This window comes from Dendrobates tinctorius, unplaced genomic scaffold (assembly GCF_039654945.1).
Source record: "Dendrobates tinctorius isolate UK_male_01 unplaced genomic scaffold, ASM3965494v1 ptg000116l, whole genome shotgun sequence".
NCBI lineage: Eukaryota > Metazoa > Chordata > Amphibia > Anura > Dendrobatidae > Dendrobates > Dendrobates tinctorius.
Window position 1 is genome coordinate 43,490,320 of NW_027361784.1, and position 24,576 is coordinate 43,514,895.

A 24,576-nucleotide genomic window follows, 5' to 3' on the forward strand; every position below is an offset into this window, starting at 1 on the left:
GCATGTGGTATGTATGTGGCATGTAGTATGTATGTAGCATGCATGTAGTATGTATGTAGCATGTATGTAGTATGTATGTAGTATGTAGCATGTATGTAGCATGTATGTGGTATGTATGTAGTATGCATGTAGTATATATGTAGTATGTAGCATGCATGTAGTATGTATGTAGCATGCATGTAGCATGCATGTAGTATGTATGTAGCATGCATGTAGTATGTATGTAGCATGCATGTAGTATGTATGTAGCATGCATGTAGTATGTATGTAGTATGTATGTAGCATGCAGTATGTATGTAGCATGTATGTAGTATATATGTAGTATGTATGTAGCATGTAGTATGTATGTAGCATGCATGTAGTATGTATGTAGTATATATGTAGTATGTATGTAGCATGTAGTATGTATGTAGCATGCATGTAGTATGTATGTAGTATTTTTTTTTTTTTTTTAACATTTAACACATTAGCCGGATGATGGGACTACTACTGTCCCATCATTGGCTAATGTGTCAATCACTGTCATGGTAGCAGGCATCGCCCGATAGGACTTGTAGTCCCATCGGACGATGCTTGCACAGACCCCCGGACATCAGCACAGCCCCCCGGCAGGCCGGCACAGCCCCCCGGCAGGCCGGTACAGACCCCCACAGGGTGCACAGACCACCGGCAGGCCGGCACAGCCCCCCGGCAGGCCGGTACAGACCCCCACAGGGTGCACAGACCACCGGCAGGCCGGCACAGCCCCCCGGCAGGCCGGTACAGACCCCCACAGGGTGCACAGCCCCCCGGCAGGCCGGCACAGCCCCCCGGCAGGCCGGTACAGACCCCGGGCAGTCCACACAGCCCCCCGGCAGGCCGGCACAGCCCCCCGGCAGGCCGGCAGAGACCCCCGGAAGGCCCGAAATGACGGCGCATCATGATGCGCACACACCGCGCATCATGATGACGTCAGTCTGTCAATCAACTTGGAACTTCCGATTCCGATGCCGAATTCCGATATTGAAAAAATATCGGAAGTCGGTATCGGAATTCCGATACAGCAAGTATCGGCCGATACCCGATACTTGCGGTATCGGAATGCTCAACACTAATCCTCACCTAATCCAGGATCCTGACAAGTCCCCCCAGGGTCAAAACGTTACCTTGTATCTCATTAACCTCATACCTTATTATCACTCTATTTGTATTACCCTGTGGTGAATTTTAAATAAACTCTAGCACTATCTGCAAGACCAAACAAGACTTATTTTGAGTGTGGCTGTTTCTCTCTCTTGTCCTGACAAGTCCCCCGGCAGGCTACTTCGCTGTTATAGTGCTGATGCGTGCAGAAGACTCTGATGTCCTGTCAAAATGTAATTAAGAAATAGCAGTTAACAGGAACAGTGAAGGTCAAGAAAAGGTCTGGAAGACCAAGTACAATTTCAATGAGAGCTGTTTGTTTGATTGCTAGAGAAGCAAATCAGAGACAAATCAAAACTCATACTTGACTGCAAAAGTACTTCAGAAAGATTTAGTAGACTCTGGAGTTTTTGAACATTGTTCTACTGTTCAGAGACACCTGCACAAATATGGCCTTCTTAGAAGAGTCATAAGAAGAAAACCTTTCCTGCGTCCTCACCATAAAATTAAGTGTGAGAAGTATGCAAAAGAACATCTGAACCAGCCTAATGCATTTTGGAAACAAGTCCTGTTGACTGATGAGATTAAAATAGGACTCTGGCCACAATGATCAAAGGTATGTGTGGAGAAAAAGGGCACAGAATTTCAGGAAAAGAGCATGTCAACAACCATTAACCATGGGGGTGGATCAATCACGCTTTGGGGTTGTGTTACAGTAAATGTCACAGGGAACATTTCCCGGGTAAAGGGAAGGATGGATGAAATGAAAATTCAACAAATTCTTGATGCATACATAACACCATCTGTAAAAAATCTGAAGGTGAAAAGAGGAAGAGGATGGCTTCTACAAATGGATAATGATCCTAAACACACATCAAAATCCACAATAGACGACCACAAAAGGCACAAGCGGAAGGTTTTACACTGGCCCTCACAATCCCCTGATCTGAACATCATTGGAAACCTGTGGCTATACCTCAAAATATCAGTGTATGCAAGACGACCCAGGAATCTCAGAACTGGAAGAATTCTCCAAGGATGAATGGATGAAAATCCTTCAACCAAGAATTGAAAGACTCTTGTCTGGCTACAAAAAGTACTTACAAGGTGTGATGCTTGCAAAAGGGGGTGCTGCTAGGTACTAACCATCCATGCAGGGTGCACAAACTTTTGCATTGGCCGATTTTCCTTTTTGTAATTTTAAAATATATAAGTATTTATTTTTTTTGCCTAAAATACAAATAAAATGTGTCATCTTTAACTTTAGTCCTTTTAGAGATCATTTCATCCTCAATTTGATTAACTGTTCACAATAACAGTCATTTTGACCAGGGGTGCCCAAACTTTTACATGCCACTGTAGCTATAGGACCACTAATATTCCTTTGGGATTCAAATGATAGGAACCAATTTTAATGATATCTTCTATCCCAATAACAGTCATGTCAGCTCACATTGTGAGTTTTTAATTGTGCACAATATTCCTTTATTAAATATAGATAAGTTATTTTTTTAATACAATCTTTAATTTAGGGATTCTTTTACCTTTCAGCAATCTGTAAACTGTTATGAGAGTAATGACCTTTCCAATCACACTGACTATAACACCCCCCGAGTTAGGTAAGAAATATTAAGTCTAGGGTTCCTCATCAAGACAGGACATCATTGCAAGACAAGGTTCTTAAAGGGAATCTGTCACCTACTTTTGGCGGGCTATTTAAATGAGGTCTGTCCGGTCCGATGGGCAGTGTTTCCGATAGTTGCCGCCTCCCCATCGTTGGCCGCCGTCCGCAGTTTTTTCATGAATAGGAGTAGGTGTCCGCCATTCGCATGCGCTAAGCATTCTTGGCTCGCGCATGCGCAGTATGCTTTTCCCAACTGCGGGCAATGCCGAAAAGCCTGACTGCACATGCGCCGGTTAACTAAGCCCCGGAAGTATTTTGCTGTGTTCCACCCATCGGATCGGACAGACCTCATTTAAATAGCCTGCCAAAAGTAGATGACAGATTCCCTTTAAGAACAGCAATGTAACCATAGATTCCTTTTTGGAATAATAAAATCAAACATGACCTTGCATCTATTACAAAAATCTGCCATGGTCACATTTAGTATTTTTTTTACATTGGTCACACTTTTTGTTAGACTTTTATGATTTTGCTCTTACCAGAGCGTCATATAATTAATGTGTTGTCTTGAAGTCCGTGACTTAGCGCACACAAGAATGAAAGCGTGCCACCGCTTCCGTAACAAGGGAAACCAATATACGACGACCATTTGATGCGTGCTACATCTTTATGTGCTGCATCAAGTCGATTCTTACAAAAACTCTCAGATGTCATCTGTTTTTATTTCTGGATTTCCCCAAAGGCTTCGATCATTCTTTCTTTTAGATTGAAAATAGTTGAAATGGCTTTCACCAGTGTAAAGAAAAAAAAGCGTGAATCATCGGAAAGATCTAGAGAAGAGCAAATTATATATAGGTAGTGCAAAATGAAATGTGAGCCTGAGATAAGATGATATTGATCACTTGATCAATCTTCAATGTAAAGGAAATTAATAGAAACACTCACACGCTCAATAATTGATAAAGAGCTGGAAAGAGTTGTTTTCTCTCCTTTTTATTTTTTTCTCAACCAACTGGGATTTAAAAGAGAAAAATCTTCACGGAAATCTGATTGATTGCCGTGACTGGTGTACGGTGAGGAGGGATCAGCATGATGTCCTGTTTTCCAATGTGTTACAATATTTATTCATGTATCCCGTGGAGTTACCGTCCATGTACTGTCCGGAAGGCACCGAGCGAATATAACACAAAAAGTTGACTCAACTCAACAGTATAAAATCGGAATTGTTGTAGTATTTTAAGAATATTTCGTAGTGAACATTTCCACGATACTGTTTTGGTTTGCACCAAAATATGTCTTTAAACGTTTGTTAACATTTGTGTACAAAAAAAAATATTGATACTTGTAGAATCCTAGAATGTTAGAGTTGGAAGGGACATTCAGGGTCATCTTGTCCAACCCCCTGCTCAATGCAGGATTCACTAAACCATCTCAGACAGATGTCTGTCCAGCCTCTGTTTGAAGAATTCCATTGAAGTGGAACTCAACATTTCTTGTGGCAGTCTTTTCCACTCATTGATCGCCCTCTCACCTTCAGGAGTTGAGCAAGATTCCTGAAATTTGAGCTGTCCGTCATTTGAGGGGGGGATTTGGTCAATTGAGGGTTGGGGGGACTTTTACTTGCATTAGCAGGAAAGGGGTTGAATAAAAGCCCTCTGAAGTCACCTCTCCTTTATCTCCTTATGGTCAGTGGGGTTCCCTCTCTATCTTGTCTGAAGAGTGTAAGCTCTTATGGTCTGAAGGAACCTACTCTCTCTCTCTCTCTTTGCTCTCTCCTGTGCATCGTAAGCTTTTGTGATCAGTAGGGTCCTTGTTATGATTGAGTCACCGTAGGAGGCAAAAACAGAAATGCTAGCTAAGTCCTGAAAACCAGAGAAGTTGGCAACTATCAGATTGCAGACCCCTGAACCTATCAACACAACTAGCAGTAGCCGTGGGGGGTTCCTACGATGACCTAGACCCCCTCGATCACAGCCGGAGAGATACATAGGCCTAAAGAAGGAAAGGGGAAATCTAACTGCCCCAGAGCAGACCCCAAAGCAATAGGCAGCCCCCCACATATAATGACGGTGAAGCAAGATGAAAACACTTACACAGACAGAAAGACGGGCTGAGCAAAGACGGGGCCCAAAAACTACCTAGATAGGAACAGATAGGAAGGCTGCTGTCTGCAATTTGCCAAAACCCTATCAGAGACAAAAGCCAACAAGCTGATATAAAAATGGCCCTGAAGCAACTAAGCTTCAAAAACTAAATCAGCACTCAGGTACATTCAGAAGACAGAGCTCACGGAACACTGCACACTCCAGCAGGGAGTGGCAGAATCCAAAAGCAAGAAAAACAAGAACAAATCTTAGATGCAAAAAGGCAAAACAGAAAACTTAGCTTTAGGAGAGCAGGAATCAGACTGGTGTCCAAGAGTCCACAGAGAAATCACCCGCAGGGCAGAAAGGGCGTAGGCTGCCTTAAATCCAGTCAGTGATTCCACTCAGCCAATCGTCTTCATTAGTCCCAGGTGTCTGATAATCAGGCTCACTACCTTCCTTCACTTGAATAGGGAGTTCACCAGGCCTCAGTGACGGAGGGGAAAATGAACTCACAACAGTACCCCCCCCTTGAGGAGGGGTCACCGAACCCTCAACAACGCTACCAGGGCGATCAGGGTGAGCCAGATGAAAGGCACGCACCAATCTAGACCCAGGAATTATCCTCCTGACCACCTTCATAGCAATATTTTTTGACGATAACCACACCATATCACCAATCTTAAACTGGGGACCAATGGTCCTATGTCGATTGGAAAACTGCTGGGCCTTTTCCTGTGAGATAGATAACTTATCCACCACTTGGTCCCAGATCTGGTGCATTCTCTCCACCACAGTGTAAACCCCTGGGCAGGCAGAGGGCTCCACCTGCCCTGAAGAAAATCGAGGGTGAAAACCAAAGTTACAAAAAAAAGGTGACATCAAAGTGGCAGAACTAGCTCTATTATTTAAAGCAAATTCGGCCAAGGGCAAAAATGAAACCCAATCATCATGATCAGCTGAAATAAAACATCTCAAATACGACTCCAAGGTCTGGTTTGTTCTCTCTGTCTGCCCATTGGTCTGAGGGTGAAAAGCAGAGGAGAAGGACAACTGAATTCCCAACTTGGAACAGAACGTCCTCCAAAATTTAGACACAAATTGAACTCCTCTGTCAGATACAATGTTCTCAGGAATCCCGTGCAAGCGAACCACCTGTTGCAAAAACAGAGGCACCAACTCAGAGGAAGATGGCAACTTAGGGAGTGGTACAAGATGAACCATCTTAGAGAACCTATCACAAATCACCCAAATAACAGTCATTCTTTGAGAGACCGGCATATCAGAGATGAAATCCATTGAAATATGGGTCCATGGCCTCCTGGGGACCGGCAAAGGCATCAACAACCCACTAGAGCGAGAACAAGATTTAGACCGGGAGCAAGTCCCACAGGACTGCACAAAATTCCTGACATCATGAGACAAGGTGGGCCACCAAAAAGAGCGACTCACCAGATCTCTAGTACCAAAAATACCTGGATGACCAGCCAATGCAGAGCAATGAACTTCAGACATCACTCTCTTCTTCCACTGGTCAGGAACATACAACTTTCCACCGGGGCAACACTCAGGTTTGTCCTCCTGGAACTCTTGCAGAGCAAGTCTCAAATCGGGCGAGATGGCAGAAAGAACTACCCCTTCACCTAAGATGGTGGCAGGCTTGCTCACCACAGGAGAATCAGCAAAGAAACTCCTAGAGAGGGCGTCTTCCTTGATATTCTTAGTTCCTGGAAGGAAAGAGACCACAAAATCAAAACGTGTAAAAAACAAGGCCCACCTAGCCTGTCTAGGGTTCAAGCGTTTAGCCGACTCTAGGTAAATCAAATTTTTGTGGTCAGTGAGGACCACAACTTGATGCTTGGCTCCCTCCAACCAATGTCTCCACTCCTCAAATGCCCATTTCATGGCCAACAGTTCCCGATTTCCCACATCATAGTTACGTTCAGATGAAGAGAACTTACGGGAAAAGAAAGCACAGGGATTCATTTTAGATGTTACCGGATCCTTTTGGGACAACACTGCTCCTGCACCAATCTCAGAAGCATCCACCTCTACCTGGAACGGGAGTGAGACATCAGGTTGCCGCAGAACCGGGGCGGAGGTAAATCTACACTTCAGCTCCTGAAAGGAAGCAACCGCCTCCGGAGACCAATTCAACACATCCGCACCCTTCCTGGTCAGGTCAGTCAATGGTTTGGCAATACTAGAAAATTTCGCTATAAATTTCAGATAAAAAATTAGCAAAACCCAAAAACTTCTGGAGGGCCTTCAAAGAAGTGGGCTGAACCCAATCATAAATGGCCTGTACTTTGGCTGGGTCCATTTCAATAGTTGACGGAGACAAAATAAATCCCAAAAAAGAAATTCTCTGTACTCCAAAAAGGCATTTTGATCCTTTGACATACAGAGAATTCTCTCTCAAGATCCGGAACACAGACCGAACATGTTCCACATGAGAATCCCAATCCTTGGAGAAGATCAAAATATCATCCAGATAGATAATCAAAAATTTATCGACAAAGTCTCGGAAAATATCGTTCATGAAGCACTGGAAGACAGAAGGGGCATTAGTGAGCCCAAAAGGCATCACCAGGTACTCACAATGTCCCTCCGGAGTATTAAACGCCGTCTTCCATTCATCCCCCTGCTTAATGCGGATAAGATTATACGCCCCCCTGAGGTCAAGCTTGGTAAACCAGCAAGCACCTCTGACTCTAGAGAATAGATCCGAGATCAGGGGTAACGGATACTGATATTTAACAGTAATTTTATTGAGGGCACGATAATCAATACAAGGCCTTAATGAACCATCCTTCTTGGCCACAAAAAAAAAAACGGCACCTAAGGGTGAAGAGGATGGTCTAATATGACCCTTCTCCAACGCCTCCTTAATATAGGACTGCATAGCCTCGTGCTCGGGTACAGATAAATTGAAGAGCCGACCCTTAGGAAATTTACACCCCGGGTTTAGTTTAATAGCACAGTCATAACTCCTATGAGGAGGCAAGGACGCAGACTCATTCTCACTAAATACATCATAGTAGTCCGCCAAATAGTCAGGAACCTCATGCGACTGAGGAGAGGTGGAAAAAAACAGAGCCTCACTAAAGGTACACCGGCAACGCCAACTCACCACAGACACAGACTTCCAATCCAAAACTGGATTATGAATCTGCAACCAGGGAAACCCCAGAACAACGGCATCATGCAGACCATGCAACACCAAAAATCTGCAATCTTCTTGGTGGTCTGGGGCGACCCGCATGACCAACTGGGTCCAAAACTGAGGTTTATTTTTAGCCAGAGGGGTAGCATCAATCCCCCTCAAAGGGATAGGCGTCTGCAGAGGTGTCAACGGAAATCCACAACGTTTAGCAAAATCCAAGTCCATTAGGTTTAGCGCTGCTCCCGAATCCACAAAAGCCTTGGCGGAAAATGTGGACAGGGAACAGATCAGAGTAATCGCCAAAAGAAACTTAGGCTGAACCCCACCAACAGAAAACGTGTGTGCAAAGCGTTTCTCACGTTTAGGACAAACAGAAATAACATGTGAGGCATCTCCACAGACAAAACACAGCTTATTACGCCTTCTGAATTCCTGACATTGCGCCTTAGACAAAACTCTATCACATTGCATAGGTTCAGACGTCTGTTCAACCGGTGGCAACACCTCTCGTGTAATCCTGCGTTCACGTAAACGCCGATCAACCTGAATGGCTAAAGACATAGAATCGTCCAGACCAGAGGGAACAGGAAATCCCACCATAGTATCTTTTACGGCTTCTGACAAACCCTTCCGAAAGAGAGCAGCCAAGGAACTATCATTCCAGGTAGTAAGGACCGCCCACTTTCGGAACTTTTGACAGTACAACTCTGCAGATTCTCGACCCTGGTTCAATGCTAACAGGGTCTTTTCAGCCTGATCAATAGAATTAGGTTCGTCGTACAGCAACCCCAAGGCTTGAAAAAATGCGTTCACATTAGTCAGAATAAGGTCATCTGGTTTCAAAGAAAACGCCCAATCCTGGGGATCGCCGCGCAGCAAAGAGATGACAATTTTAACCTGCTGCGCGGGGCTCCCTGACGAGTTAGGCTTCAAAGCAAAAAATAATTTACAATTATTTTTGAAACTCAAAAATTTAGATCGATCCCCAAAAAATACATCAGGTGTGCAATAGGCAGCCCCCCACATATAATGATGGTGAAGCAAGATGAAAACACTTACACAGACAGAAAGACGGGCTGAGCAAAGACGGGGCCCAAAAACTACCTAGATAGGAACGGATAGGAAGGCTGCTGTCTGCAATCTGCCAAAACCCTATCAGAGACAAAAGCCAACAAGCTGATATAAAAATGGCCCTGAAGCAACTAAGCTTCAAAAACTAAATCAGCACTCAGGTACATTCAGAAGACAGAGCTCACGGAACACTGCTCACTCCAGCAGGGAGTGGCAGAATCCAAAAGCAAGAAAAACAAGAACAAATCTTAGATGCAAAAAGGCAAAACAGAAAACTTAGCTTTAGGAGAGCAGGAATCAGACTGGTGTCCAAGAGTCCACAGAGAAATCACCCGCAGGGCAGAAAGGGCATAGGCTGCCTTAAATCCAGTCAGTGACTCCACTCAGCCAATCGTCTTCATTAGTCCCAGGTGTCTGATAATCAGGCTCACTACCTTCCTTCACTAGAATAGGGAGTTCACCAGGCCTCAGTGACGGAGGGGAAAATGAACTCACAACAGGTCCTCTTTCTTATGTCTGCCTCCGTCCTCAACAATGTAAGCTCTTATGGTAAGTGGGATCCTCTCTCTCTCCTGTAGAGTGTAAGCTCTTATGGTCAGCGGGGTCCTCTCTCTCCTGTAGAGTGTAAGCTCTTATGGTCAGCGGGGTCCTCTCTCTCTCCTGTAGAGTGTAAGGAATTATGGTCTGCAAGATTCCCTCTGTCTCCTTTAGAGTGGAAGCTGTTATGATCAGCTGGATCAACTCTCTCTGTCTCCCTTTCTGTTGTTGAGTGAAAGCTCTTAGGGTCAGCGAGGTCCTCTCTCTCCTCTCTTCTCTCTCTCTCTCGCACTTTTTGTTGTTGAGTGAAAGCTCTTATGGTCAGCGAGGTCCTCTCTCTCTCTGTCTCTCTCTATCTCTCTCTTCTTCTCTCTCTGTGTTTTTTTCTGAGCAATTACAATCTCTTTATATTGAGATTCACACAAATGTATTTACTGTGAATCAAATCTTTTGGAAAAATTCTGCAAAGTTGGCAAATTTGAATTTAAAGCAAACTAGCTGTACTACCCGGCTAATTATTACTTTTTTATATTATTTTATCATTTGTAAATTTTTAAAAAACATATATATTTTTTTCCTGCTTGTGTGTTTTTGCCCCAAAAATTATATTTCACTTAATACTTTCGTAATTTCGGCAATTTCTTTGTGCTTTGCAAATATAGACGTACAGTATAGATTTTTCATTCTCGTAACAGTGATTGTCGGAATGTTCTGCTCATTGAGGCAACAAACATCTGAGGATGAGAACATAACATGGAGCTGCTAGAGTTTTGTGTTACATGAAATGCCTAATTAGGCGTGTTTACAGCAAATGAACATGGAGTGCTCGTAGCTATTGACTGGTTGTCAGAATAAACATAATTTTTAAGCAGAAACACACAAAAAAATCCCTCTAAGACAATGTATAATTAGTAAGGCATTTCCTTGGTGGATGTTTAGTCTATCAGCTAAAGCTTCTTTCTAAAGCTGGGTTCACATGAGGAGGGCACCACATTTACCTCATGAAGCCTACATGCAAGTGATATTGCTGTTTTTTTCCCAAAAAATTTTCTTTCGACACAATGTTCGAAAATGTCCAAAAAAGTGTTTATTTTTTAGAAATTTATTTTTTATACTATTATTTACATTATAATTTGATTAATCATATAATGGTTTGAACGTTTCAGCATAGTACAGTTACAAATATACTGATATACTATATAAATGACTAATATGGTACCTATAGTGCACAGTGGGGACATGTTATACCGAGGTCTCAAAGATTTTTTCCAATACCAAGTATACCAGGCTGATTAGTGTTGAAGTACATTGAAAATATGAGTGATAATCTTAGTTTGTGAATGATAATCCAAAGAATCAAGTGACAAAGGGAGGTGCAGAACTTGCAGAGTCAGTGTGACACTAATTAATCAATGATATACTGCAATTACAGCACCTTAATAATTGCCTCTTTTTAATTCTTCATGCTGCAAACAAGGAGGGTTGTATTAAACCCCTATGTCCTAATTTAGCTACTAAATCAGAATCCTGAATCCAAGTCTTGTGTGTCAAAGAAAGTTTGAATCTTTCATTGTGAGACAGATAAGCCATATTTTTTTTTTCCAAGAGAAAAAATGTTCATAATCTAGAACTTCAAATACAACTCTCGAACTTACCTCATGTGCCTGTTGTAAAAAATGCATATTTTTAAACACTGTGCTATAATAGTCCAAAATTAGACCCGTACAACTGCCACTCGAATACAGCAACCTATTGCAGATCCTTGCTTGTGGGACGTGAATGTATATGTGTTCTAGAAACACAAAGGAGACTTCTGAGTAATCTACACATATTTTCCGTGCAATTAGAGGCTTTTCAGTATGGTGATTCAAGGCAAATTTATTCAACATAAATTAAGTTTTTGGAGAAAGTTTAGGAATGGCGAAGATATCAAATTTCAAATGATTTGCTCATTTCCAAGAGGCACCATACAAACTTGCCAATATTTCTGAGGGTGTGATATGAACATTTCAGCACAGTATAGATGTAATTATGCTGATATACTGCATGGATGCATAATGTGGTAGATAAAGTGCTCAGTGGGGACATGTTATACTTTTGTATTCCTCTTCACACTGAGGTACAGCTTTTGTCCAATAACAATTGAATCAGGTAGAGATGATATGTCATTCCACAATGGGATAGAGTAAGGTCTAATCTGATCAGTGCTGAAGTGCATTGAAGGTATGAGTGGTAGTATTAATCTATGAATAATAACCTAAAGAATTAAGTGATGCAGGATGGTGCAGGACTTACAGAGTTGGTGTGACTCTGACTGATCTATGATACACTACAGTAACAGCACTTTAATAATTGCCTTTTTTCTATTCTCCATGCTGCAAACAAGGAGGGGCGTATTAAACCCCTCTATCCTAATATTAATACTAAATCAAAATCCTGAATCCAAGGCTTGTGTGTCAAAGAAAGTTTGCCTTTTTCAATATGAGACAGGCAAGCCATACATTTATTTCTTCCATAAGAAAAGAATAATCTTCATAATCCATAACTTGAAATGCAACTGTCTAACAGAGATGGCAGAACCAAAACTGCAAAGTTCGGGATTCATACTGGACACCTAGCGTCTGGTACCAAACCCCGAAAATGGGCTTTTAACAAGATGTCCGGTTTAATGCTCAGGTTTGGATGCATAATAAAGTTTGTTGAAAGGCTGCATCACAGCTATTCAACAAGCTGTTCGGCTGTGGGTACTTCCTGGGCCATCTCATCCATGCCAAATAGCGGATCACGAGTGCCGGCACCATTCTGCTCTGATTAGTGTAGGGTCAGGATGCAGCTAAAGTGAGGGACATAATTAGACTGTGCACTCTGCAGAAAAGTCTCTGTGCATACTCTGCATATGTTTTAGTGAGAGCATTGTGCCATAAAGCCACTGTGTGTACTCCAGTTTGTCGCATATTCCTTGCCTGACGCATGTATTGAACTTGGTGGTGCAAAGCTTCCTGAAAAATTACCCACATATGTCAGAGCTGCAGCTGAAAGTGCAAGTAGTGCTTGCTAGATTTCAGCATTTTCACCCTGCTGCTGGTCATGTGTCTGCATTGCAGCATCTCTTCTGTCTTTCCGCTCACCATCTCATAAGTGATGTACCCACAAGGTGGAACCCAACCTTGCATATGCTGGAGAGACTGTGCAACAGCAGCAGGCAATAGTGGAGTTTCAGCTGCAGTATGCATGGGTGAGTCGCTTTGCAGAACAACACCACTTCACCATCAACAAGTTGGCGTAACCCTGGTCCGGCATACAGTACAACCTTCTGTTTCAGATGGTTTTCACTTATGCTTCTGGCACCCTAAACAGGCATCCTGGGTGTCTCTGATTCATACTAGGCCTCACCCCAGAGGAGCCAAGGATACTGAATTAATGAAGCCATGGGCAGAAGTGAAAACCAGCTGCCACATAGGACCGGACAGGACATTGGACCAGGGCAGAGCGAATCAAGTTGCTCATTTTTACCCTTCACTCTTGGCACAAATTATGTGCTGACATAGTAAAAAAATTATTGTGTCGAGTATAAGATGTAAATTGGTCTGACCACTGCTTAATGATGAACATCGGGGAACATTTGTAAAGACAAAAATACTGCTAATTTCTAGATACACAGCAGATAATAAAAGTAAAAAAATAACTTTCTACAAAGCCACAAAAGAAAAAAAGAAACCAGACAAAAAAAGGCTAATGCAAAAAAGCTATAAAATCTTTGTTTGTTAATTCCGCTTCTATCATTTAATAGCATTCCTAATCCATTATCAAGTTTCCTTCCCTCGCCATCGACTGAGCCAAGTGAGAAATGCCACCCTGACAGAAGTAATTTCATATGAGAGAAAATAAATAATCGGACTTGTCACGGCCGCTAAATATGAGTAAATTAACTATTATGCCGTGTGACTCTTACTGAATCACTCGGCCTGTTTTTTTGGGGAGGGGAATCGACAGCACAAACAAAATGATATTGTGAGTTTGATTTATGTGGCGGAGCGTGAGGCATTTTTCTTCTGACATAGTTTATTCGTAACATAAAAACATTAGCCTAAAATACGAGCCATCCGTCTTGTCACATTTTGTGTATCGTGGCATTTTGCAAATTGATGATTAAGTAGAAAATGGCAAAATATGTCACAGACCAGACAGTTTTACACTGGCAAGATAACTAGAGCTTCGAGAACTAGGCAAAAACTCTTGTACATCATAATCTGCGTTAATCCTAAACTCCAATTTTCCCCCCAAAATGTTTTCTACTTTAAAGAGAAATTGTCGTCTTATACAGGCTGACCAAGCGGCGGACTGTATGAACAGGAGCCGGATGCACAATTGCAGCCAGATTATGTTGTTCAATGAATTGTTCTGGAGTTTTAGGGATAATTTTGGCCCTGATTCATCAAGACTGTGGTTGAGGGAAGGAGCTTTCGTCTGACTCATCTGATTCATTTAGAGGCCTTTGAATAAATGAGATGCATCTGATAAGTGACATACACCTCAACACGCCTTCATGCACCTCAACACCAATCTTGCTCCATAATATTTTTGGTGTAATGAAAACCACAGCAACTGTCCTAGGTAACCCATTTTGGCAGACCTCAGTGAAAGTGGCTTAAAAAAAGCTAAAAGTTGCAAAGATTTTAAGCAACTTCAATTTGCGTAAAAATTTTGATGTTCATCAAAGTTCTATATGCCAGAATTCTGGCAAAAACACTTTGGTGAATAGGTCTGCATCTCTCATGAAAACCAGGATTTTTCTGTAGGACAAGCTCCATTGCAACATCGAAGTGTCCACTGCTGGGTGCCAGGAAAGGCTTTAAAGCTGGAGAATTATGACCCAGTCCCATAGTCATTGACCTAAAACTTAGTGGTCGTTCTTAGGCTGGGTTCACATTGCGTTTGTGGGCAGCGTTTAACGCATCCGGTACATAGCGGCATTAACAAGCGCATCGCCAACGCATGTCATAATCGGCATGCGTTCGCTATGTGCCGTCATTCTGTGACTGACCCTCGGATGCTGTCTGCAGCGTTCGGGGGTCCATCCCCGCTAGCACAGATAGAGAAGCTGTGCTAGCATGATCGCTATGCGTTGAACGGACTGCATTAATGCAATGTGAACCTAGCCTAAAGTGGGAGATTTAAAGGAGAATAGTTACCGCTCTCATTAGTGTCTGGGGCTGTGATTGGTGCTGTTCAAAAAAGTTGATTGTTAACAGATGAAGAAACTGATAGAATCCATGGATGGAGCTTATGGTTGTTCCCGAGAAGAAAGGTTGCTTTGCCAAAATTGTATTTTTAAGCTGCTTTATTCCTATTCTCACTGTAAGAGATGAAAATGAACAATTTAGATGGAAAATGTAAGTATTTCATTTAGTTACCTAACACACTGCTCAAAAAAATAAAGGGAACACTTAAACAACAGAATCTAACTCCAAGTAAATCAAACTTCTATGAAATCAAACTGTCCACTTAGGAAGCAACACTCATTGACAATCAATTTCACATGCTGTTGTGCAAATGGAATAGACAACAGATGGAAATTATTGGCAATTATCAAGACACCCTTAATAAAGGAGTGGTTCTGTAGGTGGGGACCACAGACCACATCTCAATACCAATGCTTTCTGGCTGATCTTTTGGTCACTTTTGAATGTTGGTTGTGCTATCACACTCGTGGTAGCATGGGATGGACTCTACAACCCACACAACAGGCTGAGGTAGTGCAGCTCATCCAGGATGGCACATCAATGCGAGCTGTGGCAAGAAGGTTTGCTGTGTCTGTCAGCGTAGTGTCCAGAGGCTGGAGGCGCTACCAGGAGACAGGTCAGTACAACAGGAGACATGGAGGGGGCCGTAGGAGGGCAACAAACCAGCAGCAGGACCGCTACGTTAGCCTTTGTGCAAGGAGAAACAGGAGGAACACTGCCAGAGCCTGGAAAAATGACCTCCAGCAGGCCACAAAAGTGCATGTGTCTGCACAAATGGTTTGAAACCGACTCCATGAGGATGGTCTGAGTGCCCGACGTCCACAGATGGGGTTTGTGCTCACAGCCCAACACAGTACGGCCCTGCAAAGAAATGCCACCCCACACCATTACTGACCCACTGCCAAATGGGTCATGCTGAAGGATGTGTTCAGTGTGAATTTGCTTTCATCTGTGAAGAGCACAGGGCACCAGTGGCGAATTTGCCAATCCTGGTGTTCTAAAGCAAATGCAAAGCGTCCTGCACGGTGCTGGGCTGTGAGCACAACCCCATCTGTGGACGTCGGTCAGTCATAAAAATAATAATAATAATTGCCAATAATTTCCATCTGTTGTCTATTCCATTTGCACAACAGCATGTGAAATTGATTGTCAATCAGTGTTGCTTCCTAAGTGGACAGTTTGATTTCACAGAAGTTTGGTTTACTTGGAGTTAGATTATGTTGTTTAAGTGTTCCCTTTATTTTTTTGAGCAGTGTAATTCTGCACACAGAAATATTCTCCTAAGAAAAGAAAAGCCTCACTTTTACCTTCTTAAATATTCAGGGGTCATGTTTATAAACCTTTTGGACTGATGACCGCTCTGGAGATGAACAATAATAAAATAAATAATCAAGCACACAAATTGCCTAATAATTCTGCACACTGTGTACACAGACTGATGTAAGCAATCTAGGGATAGAACAATGGTAAATGGTTGCTTAGTACCTACATAACATGAATACCGTTGGCGGTAAATTCTCCGTTGACACAGGAAAACATAAATTTGCCCATGTAATGGCATGGAACCTAGTGAAGAAGAGCAACATTGAAGGCCTGGTAACACAAAATCAAAGACAAAATTTCTGGCAGCGGTGGGAAACATATGGGTAGGCCTGAGGAGAGGTGAGTATAAAAGTTTTCTATTTTAAGGGGTATTTTCAAGTTTGAAAGTTATCCCCTAACCACCAGTTGACCATCATAAGTTCTGAGAACCTGGGCTTTGAAAAGCCCCTATGGAATGGAGCGGTTGTTGATCATGTGCACAACCGCTACATTAACTCTTAATAGTGCAGGAGATTGTGAAGGGTTGTGCTCGGCAGGTCTTCAGCACTTGGTGGTTCACTGCAATCAGACTCCCAACACTAGGAAAGTTTCTCCTATATTGTGGTTAGGGATTACGCTCAATCATGAGATTACACCTTTGAATGCTTTGGATTTATTAGATGTGAAGCCTTCCAAATTGAGCGTTTGTCCGAATCTAATCTACCCGAGATTCTTTCAACTCTAAACGTGAGGCTTGGAACATTGAGCAAAAAATTATTTCATCATTCATACTGCAATACTCTCATACTATGTACACTGTTGCTACTGCTGGGTTTAACTACTGAACTACTCGCCTAACTTGCCAGATCTTGCCCCATGTGACTTTCATTTATTCTAGAATTTGATTTTCACAGATTTGCATCTGATTCGGCTTTTGATGTAGGGTTGAAGGACCAGGAAACAAACTTTTCTTTCACAAGGGATAATGGCACCAAAGGAGCACTGGAAAAATCAATGGAAGGGCTGTTGTTGAAAAAAGAAGTAGGACCTATGCCTGAATGAGAAAAGTTTTTGTACGACTCTTATAGTGTTGTAAAAGTTTTTCAATGTACATTTGATAAGTTGTTTTTTTTTCAATTTGTTTTTACTGTCGTAGGGAAAACAATTATTGTTTTGGATTTGGCCCTTGAACATAAGTTTCTTTCTTTGCTCATTCTGTTTTATGGTGTTTCTCATTAACACTTTTAAAGATTATCATTATCCTGCGATGTCCATAGAGAACGCAAAGGTCTCAATAAAGCTTTAATGAGGTCATTTGGCTATAAAGACATTGGTCAGTGCATCAATTATTCAACGTTCTTCAAAGTTATTTACTGAAGACTCCTCAAGTTTTGGCGACTGGAGAACATTATAGGAAATCTTATTATGAATTCATAGTTATAGGAGAAATGCATATACAATTACAAACTTAAGGAAGATATTTCAACCCGGTGGCCAGTTTAGATGAGAAATTTTACATTTAATTTTTAATTTAGGTGAATATTAATTAGATGAAATGGAAGAAGTACATTTCTATTTTTTTTAAAATTTGACCTTAAAACAAAATAAAAAAAGGAATAGTGAATATATTCCAGGGATTTGTGTTTTTCTTACAAATTAAAATGAAAAGCTACAAAAAGATTACCTTAATTAACACAATCTAATAATGATGAAAATTACAAACATCCAAAATACAAGAATAATACGCACCAACTCGAAAAATAAAAGGAGAAAAAAGGATGACTGGAGCAAAAAAATAATACACAAATACACAAAATGATCTTTATTATGATAAAATTATTTTTAAATAACGTCCATAGAAAATATATCAAGAAATGAAAACCACAAGTAAAAGGACACGGCTCAAAGGACATATGATAAATGCCACGGTTTTTAACACAAGAATAGTAAGATATAGAGTTGAGCGAAACGGGTCGGTCAAATTCAAAAGTCGCTGACTTTCGCTGAAGTCGGGTTTCGCCGATCGAAACCTGACCCTTGCGTGAAGTCCGCCATGCGGTCGCCGACTCGAGCGCCAAAGTCGCGTTTCCCATAATGCTTTCAGCGCATTTTCTCAGCCAATGATCAAGGATGCACACTGTGGGCAACGCGATGACATAGGCAGCGGTCCCCACCTTCATAGAGAAGGGCATTGAAGTGATTGGCTGGCTTTGTGTGGCGTCACAGGGGCTATAAAAGCCCTGAACGCCGACCGCCATCTTACTTCTGCCGATCTTAGCACAGGGAGAGGTTGCTGCTGGTCGTTCTCAATAGGGAGAGTGTTTAGGCAGGGAGAAAAAAAAAATATGTGCTTCTGCTGATAGCGATTTCCACTGTACAACACAACACTTTGTGTGCAGTGACAGGGGAGGCTCTATTTTTGTGCAGCAGCTCTGTTTGTGATTAGGCTGCCTTATAAGGCTCCCTGATAGCTGCATTGCTGTTTTCACACTGCTGTGCACACTGCTTTTTTAAAAGCAAAAATACTTTTATTCCTTTTTTCAGCACAGTTACAGAGCGTTCATTTTTGCACACACCCTATAGAAGTGTATGCTCCTCACACACAGGGCCGGACTGGGACTAAAATTCAGCCCTGGCATTTGAAGTTCCACAGGCCCACTAGTCACATGGTGACTATATAATATTTTTGTACAGTTGTAGGTTACAAGCAGTGAGAGGAGATTAACACGACTATATAACATGTAGTCACAGCTGTGTCCAGTATTTCAGCTCAGTCATATTTATTGATTTTAGTTGCAGTACTCCTCCCAAAGCTCTGTCCCCTTTTGTACACACAGTGACAGAATTCCTGGCAGAACTGCTATCCCCCTGACGAAGGTACGCCGAAACGCGCGTCGGGGCTGGCACATCCCGGGGACCCTTGCAGCATAAAGGTACTGCACATAGCGTTTATTATTTGTCCCTTTTTTACTCTTTATTTGTGGGCATTTTTGTGTGTCACGTTGTCAATTGGGAGCATAATATTATAGAGCTTGCTTTACGTTTGAGTCACTATTTATTTTATTATTTTTTTATATATATTTTTTCATATATATATATATATATATACACATTAATTTTAACACTCCAATATATTGTTCTGTTGCACTAATAATATATAAAAAAAAATATATATATTTTTTTGCTTTTTATTTTTTTGCTTTTTGCATTTTATATCTGCTCAGTATATTCACTTTAGCACGGTCACTTTTTATATATATCTATATTATTTATTTTTCACTTATTGTACCTATTTATATATGTATTTTTTGTCTTTATAAGAAATTTTATTGCTGCTAATTTCGGTCCCCGGTTGTGCCCTTTGGCATTGACCCCCTTACCATATATATTTTATTTTATACATATATACATACATATATTTTATATACACAATTTATTAATTCATATATGTGTTAATTGGTAATAAATTAAATTTGGACATTTTTTCTTGGTGTTTTTTCGTTGTTTTTATCCATTGGGCAACCACACCCCCTGGTCACAGCCACCCCTATCATACCTCCCAACTTTCGAGGAAGGGTAAGAGGGACAAAGACTGCGGCGCGCGCAGCACGGCGCTGCAAATTTTAGGCCACGCCCGGCCACACCCATTCCGCAACTAGTCACACCCATGTCCACGCCTAATCGCACCCATTTAGCACTGCTGATCACACTGACTTGTACTGAGAGCACAGTGGCTGGCATTATGGGCACACTGACTGGCACTAAGGAAGAGAGAAAACAGAGAGAGAGAGAGAAAAAAGAAAAAAGAGAAAGAAAGAGGGGAAAAAAGAAAGAACAGAGAGAGACAGTGAAAGAACAGAGAGAGAAAGAAAGAGGGGAAAGAAAGAACAGAGAGAGACAGAGAAAGAATAGAGAGAGAAAGAAAGAGGGGAAAGAAAGAACAGAGAGAGACAGAGAAAGAATAGAGAGAGAAAGAAGTAAAGAAAAGAAAGAAAGAACAGAAAGAAAGAAAGAGAGGAAAGAAAAAGAAAGAAAGAGGGGAAAGAAAGAACAGAGAGAGAGAGAAAGAAAAAAGAAAGATTAGAGAGAGAAAGAAAGAACAGAGAGAGAGAAAGAAAATGAGGGAAAGACAGAAGAGAATGAGAAAGAACAGAGAAAGAAAGAAAAAGAGAGAAAGAAATAAAGAAAGATTCTATAAAGATACTATAGCAGCCCGGCTCCCATTGTAGTGCCCACCTGAGCCTCCCGATGCAGGACATATCATGATCCGCTCACATGGCCGGCATCCCCGATTTCAAGGCGATCCTGCTGTCTGCGCTGTCGGAGGAGGACACGGTGATGGATCTGAAGCATTCCTGGTTCTGTTACAATCTCCTCAAGAAATTATCTCATTTCCGGTCAGCTTCCAGCACATCACTTCAGGTGGAACATCACGTGTGTGTTTTAAAATGCTCCTCGGGGCTCCGCCGTGTACCCCTGTGTCTGTGGGAAAAGCCCGCTTTGTATGCTTCGTACACACTTGGCTCCGCTCCGTATACCCCAAACACACGCGGCTCCGCTCCGTACACCAAGAACACACGCGGCTCCGCTCCGTACACCTTGGACATGCGGCTCTGTTCCGTACACCTCATACACACACGGCTCCTCTCCATACACTTCGTACACACGTGGCTCCGCTCCGTACACCTCGTACACACGGCTCCACTCCGTACACCTCGTACTCACGCGGCTCCGCTCCGTACACCTCGTACACACGGCTCCGCTCCGTATACCTCGTGCATGCGGCTCCGCTCCATACACCTCGTGCACGCGGCTCTGTTCCATACACCTCGTACACGCGGCTCTGTTCCGTACACCTCGTACACACGGCTCCACTCCGTACACCTCGTACTCGCGGCTCTGTTCCGTACACCTCGTACACACGGCTCCACTCCGTACACCTCGTACTCACGCGGCTCCGCTCCGTACACCTCGTACACACGGCTCCACTCCGTATACCTCGTGCATGCGGCTCCGCCCCATACACCTCGTGCACGCGGCTCTGTTCCATACACCTCGTACACGCGGCTCTGTTCCGTACACCTCGTACACACATGGCTCCGCTCCATACACCTCGTACACACACGGCTCCGCTCCGTACACCTCGTACACGCGGCTCTGTTCCGTACACCTCGTACACACGGCTCTGCTCCGTACACCTCGTACACGTGGATCTGTTCCGTACACCTCGTGCACGCGGCTCTGTTCCATACACCTCATACGCACACGGCTCTGCTCCGTACACCTCGTACACGCGGCTCCGCTCCATACACTTCGTGCATGCGGCTCCGCTCCATACACGTCGTGCACGCGGCTCCGCTCCATACACCTCGTGCACGCGGCTCTGTTCCGTACACCTCATACACACACAGCTCCGCTCCATACACCTCGTACACGCGGGTCTGTTCCATACACCTCATACGCACATGGCTCTGCTCCGTACACCTCGTACACGCGGCTCCACTCCATACACCTCGTACACGCGGCTCCGCTCCATACACCTCGTGCACGTGGCTCCGCTCCGTACACCTCGTACACGCGGCTCTGCTCCGTACACCTCGTACACACGGCTCTGTTCCGTACACCTCGTGCACGTGGCTCTGTTCCATACACCTCATACGCACACGGCTCTGCTCCGTACACCTCGTACACGCGGCTCCGCTCTGTACACCTCGTACACGCGGCTCTGTTCTGTACACCTCGTACACACACGGCTCCGCTCCGTACACCTCATACACACACGCCTCCGCTCAGTACACCCCATACACATACAGCCCTGCTGCATCTACCCTGTAAACCCCTCCTGACCCCACACATACTTATCTCATCCAGCACCATGACAACAGCCAACAGCACAGCAGAGTCTTGCAGACACCAAGAGGCAAGGCTGTGCGCACAGGACCTGTGATGAGGTCACAGGAGGGGCAGAGTCAGGGGTCACATGATCAGGGGTCTGGACAAAGGCTCCTGATCATGTGACCCCCTGACTCCTCCCCTCCTGTGACCTCATCACAGGTCCTGCGAACAGAGAAGGCAAGCGACACTGTGAGCGGCTGCGGGGGCGGGTCTCATGCTACGGCGAGGATGGGGTGTGTGGGGGTAGGCGTGGTGGCTTATCTCCCTGCAGTGCGGGAGGAACTTGGAAACTATCAGCGCCATGCCCACAGAGGGCCGGCGGCAGGAGCCACAGTGGCCGCAGCCGCTGGCAAGCGGCCAGATGATCGGGCGCTGCCGCCCGCGGCCCACATGACAGCTGCCCAGCGGGAAAATGCCCGGTTGGTTATATTGCCAATCCGGGCCTGCTCACACACTACCGTGTACCGGCTGGTATCACGGACAGATATATGCTATCTGTGTGGCACTCCGTAAATAGATAGATGGATATTTTCATTTTTCCAAACATACACTGTATAGAGCTGTCCGCTTATCAAACAGTATTGTATATCTGCTGTTTGTATTGCACTCAAATCTATACAGAAATTTAATTTTTTCCTTACACCCTCTAGAGCTGTCCGCTTGTCAAACAGTATCCTACATCTGCTGTTGATTACGGTCAAATCTATACCGAGACAGCGCCTGTGTGTGACTACGGAAAAAAATAGACGGACATTTAAAATTTGCCATACATACACCGTATAGCGAGTATATAGTATATAGTAGTGTATATAGTTAGCGAGCGTTCATTTTTGCACAAACCGTATAGAGGTGTACGCTCCTCACACACAACCGTGTACTGGCTGGTATCATGGACAAATGCATGCTATCTGTGTGGCACTCCGTAAATAGATAGACAGATATTTTCATTTTTCCGTACATACACCGTATAGAGCTGGCCGCTTCTGATACAGTACCATATATCTGCTGGTATTTTGGGTCCATTTTCCCAAACATGAGGAAGTATGGTGGAAGAGGCCGCGGACGTGGGTATGGGAGGCCACCTGGTACTGATGGTGGTGGTGATGCATCTGCTGGTAGTGCCAAAAACAAAGGCAGGAGGTAGCAGCTAAGGCAGGAGGTGTTGAACCTGCGTCATGGTGTAGCTCCGGAAGGCCTGTAAGGCTCCCTTTTCTGGGAGTAGGTAGACTGCTTTTAAAGCTGGAGCATCAGGAAATGTTTTTGACTTACATAGCTGAAACAGCCTCCAGCTCTATCGCCTCCTCTTCTGAAGTTTTAAAACATGCAAGCACTGAGCTGTCAGTGCAGGCTTCTGGTCAGGAGCAACCCTTTTCCTTGGGTCCTTCACCCACACCAAAAGTGTAGGATGCGGCAGCCCACAATTCAGATTGCTCCATGGAGCTATTTTCACATACCATGCCTGGGTTCATTCAAAATGGCACCCATCATATACTGGAGCATTCTAAATGGGGAAGATTATATATGGAGCATTATTTGGGCCCATCATACACTGGAGCATCATCCATGAGGCCCATCATATACTGGAGCATATCAAATGGGGGACATCAGACACTGGAGCAGCATTTACGGGGCCCATTATACACTGGAGCATTAGAAATAGGGCTCATTTTATATGCAGCATTATTTGGGCCCATAAGACACTGGAGCATCATCCATGGGGCCGATCAGACACTGGAACATTCTAAATGGGGCCCATTATATATGGAGCATTATTTCAGCCCATAAGACAGTGGAGTATCATCCATGGGGACCAACATCTACTGTAGCATTATGTTGAGCTCATCATATACTGTATGGAAAATTATATGGGAAAAATGATTCTGTATAGACAAATATATGGGGCTCATTATTCTGTAGGTGCACCATGTGGTGGCCATAATACTGTATGGAGTAATATACTGTCTGTTTTTTGAGCTATTGTAGAATTTAAAATAGATCAGTCATGTCATGTAAGCAGTGAAGTATGTGTCATTGTACTATACCTATATTTCTGTGCTGTATCGGAGCATCATGAGTTGTGGTATGTGTTAAAGGGGCGCACTGACACTCTTTGGCCCAGGACACACGAAAATCTGGAGCCAGCCTTACCCCCCCACAACTTTAGCCAAATAAGCCCCAGTTTTCAATGTGTAACTCTTATTATGAAGTAAATTAAGGTTGACAAGCTTCAGTAATAAGAATTGATGTTTTTGGCATTGAAATGGGCACTGTAGGTGTGTTCACTGTCCTCCACTCCCTGCCGACTTTGCTTCCCCATTGACTTGCATTGGGTTTCGTGTTTCAGTCGGACCCCGACTTTTCCCTATTGTCGGCCGATTTTGTTCGACTCGAGTTTTGACAAAGTTGGGTTTCATGAAACCCGACTCGACCCTAAAAAAGGCAAAGTCGCTCATCTCTAGTAAGATATATACATATATATATTACAATCCACAGTGATTGGCATACCTGAATTTCCAGCGTAAATATTAAGAA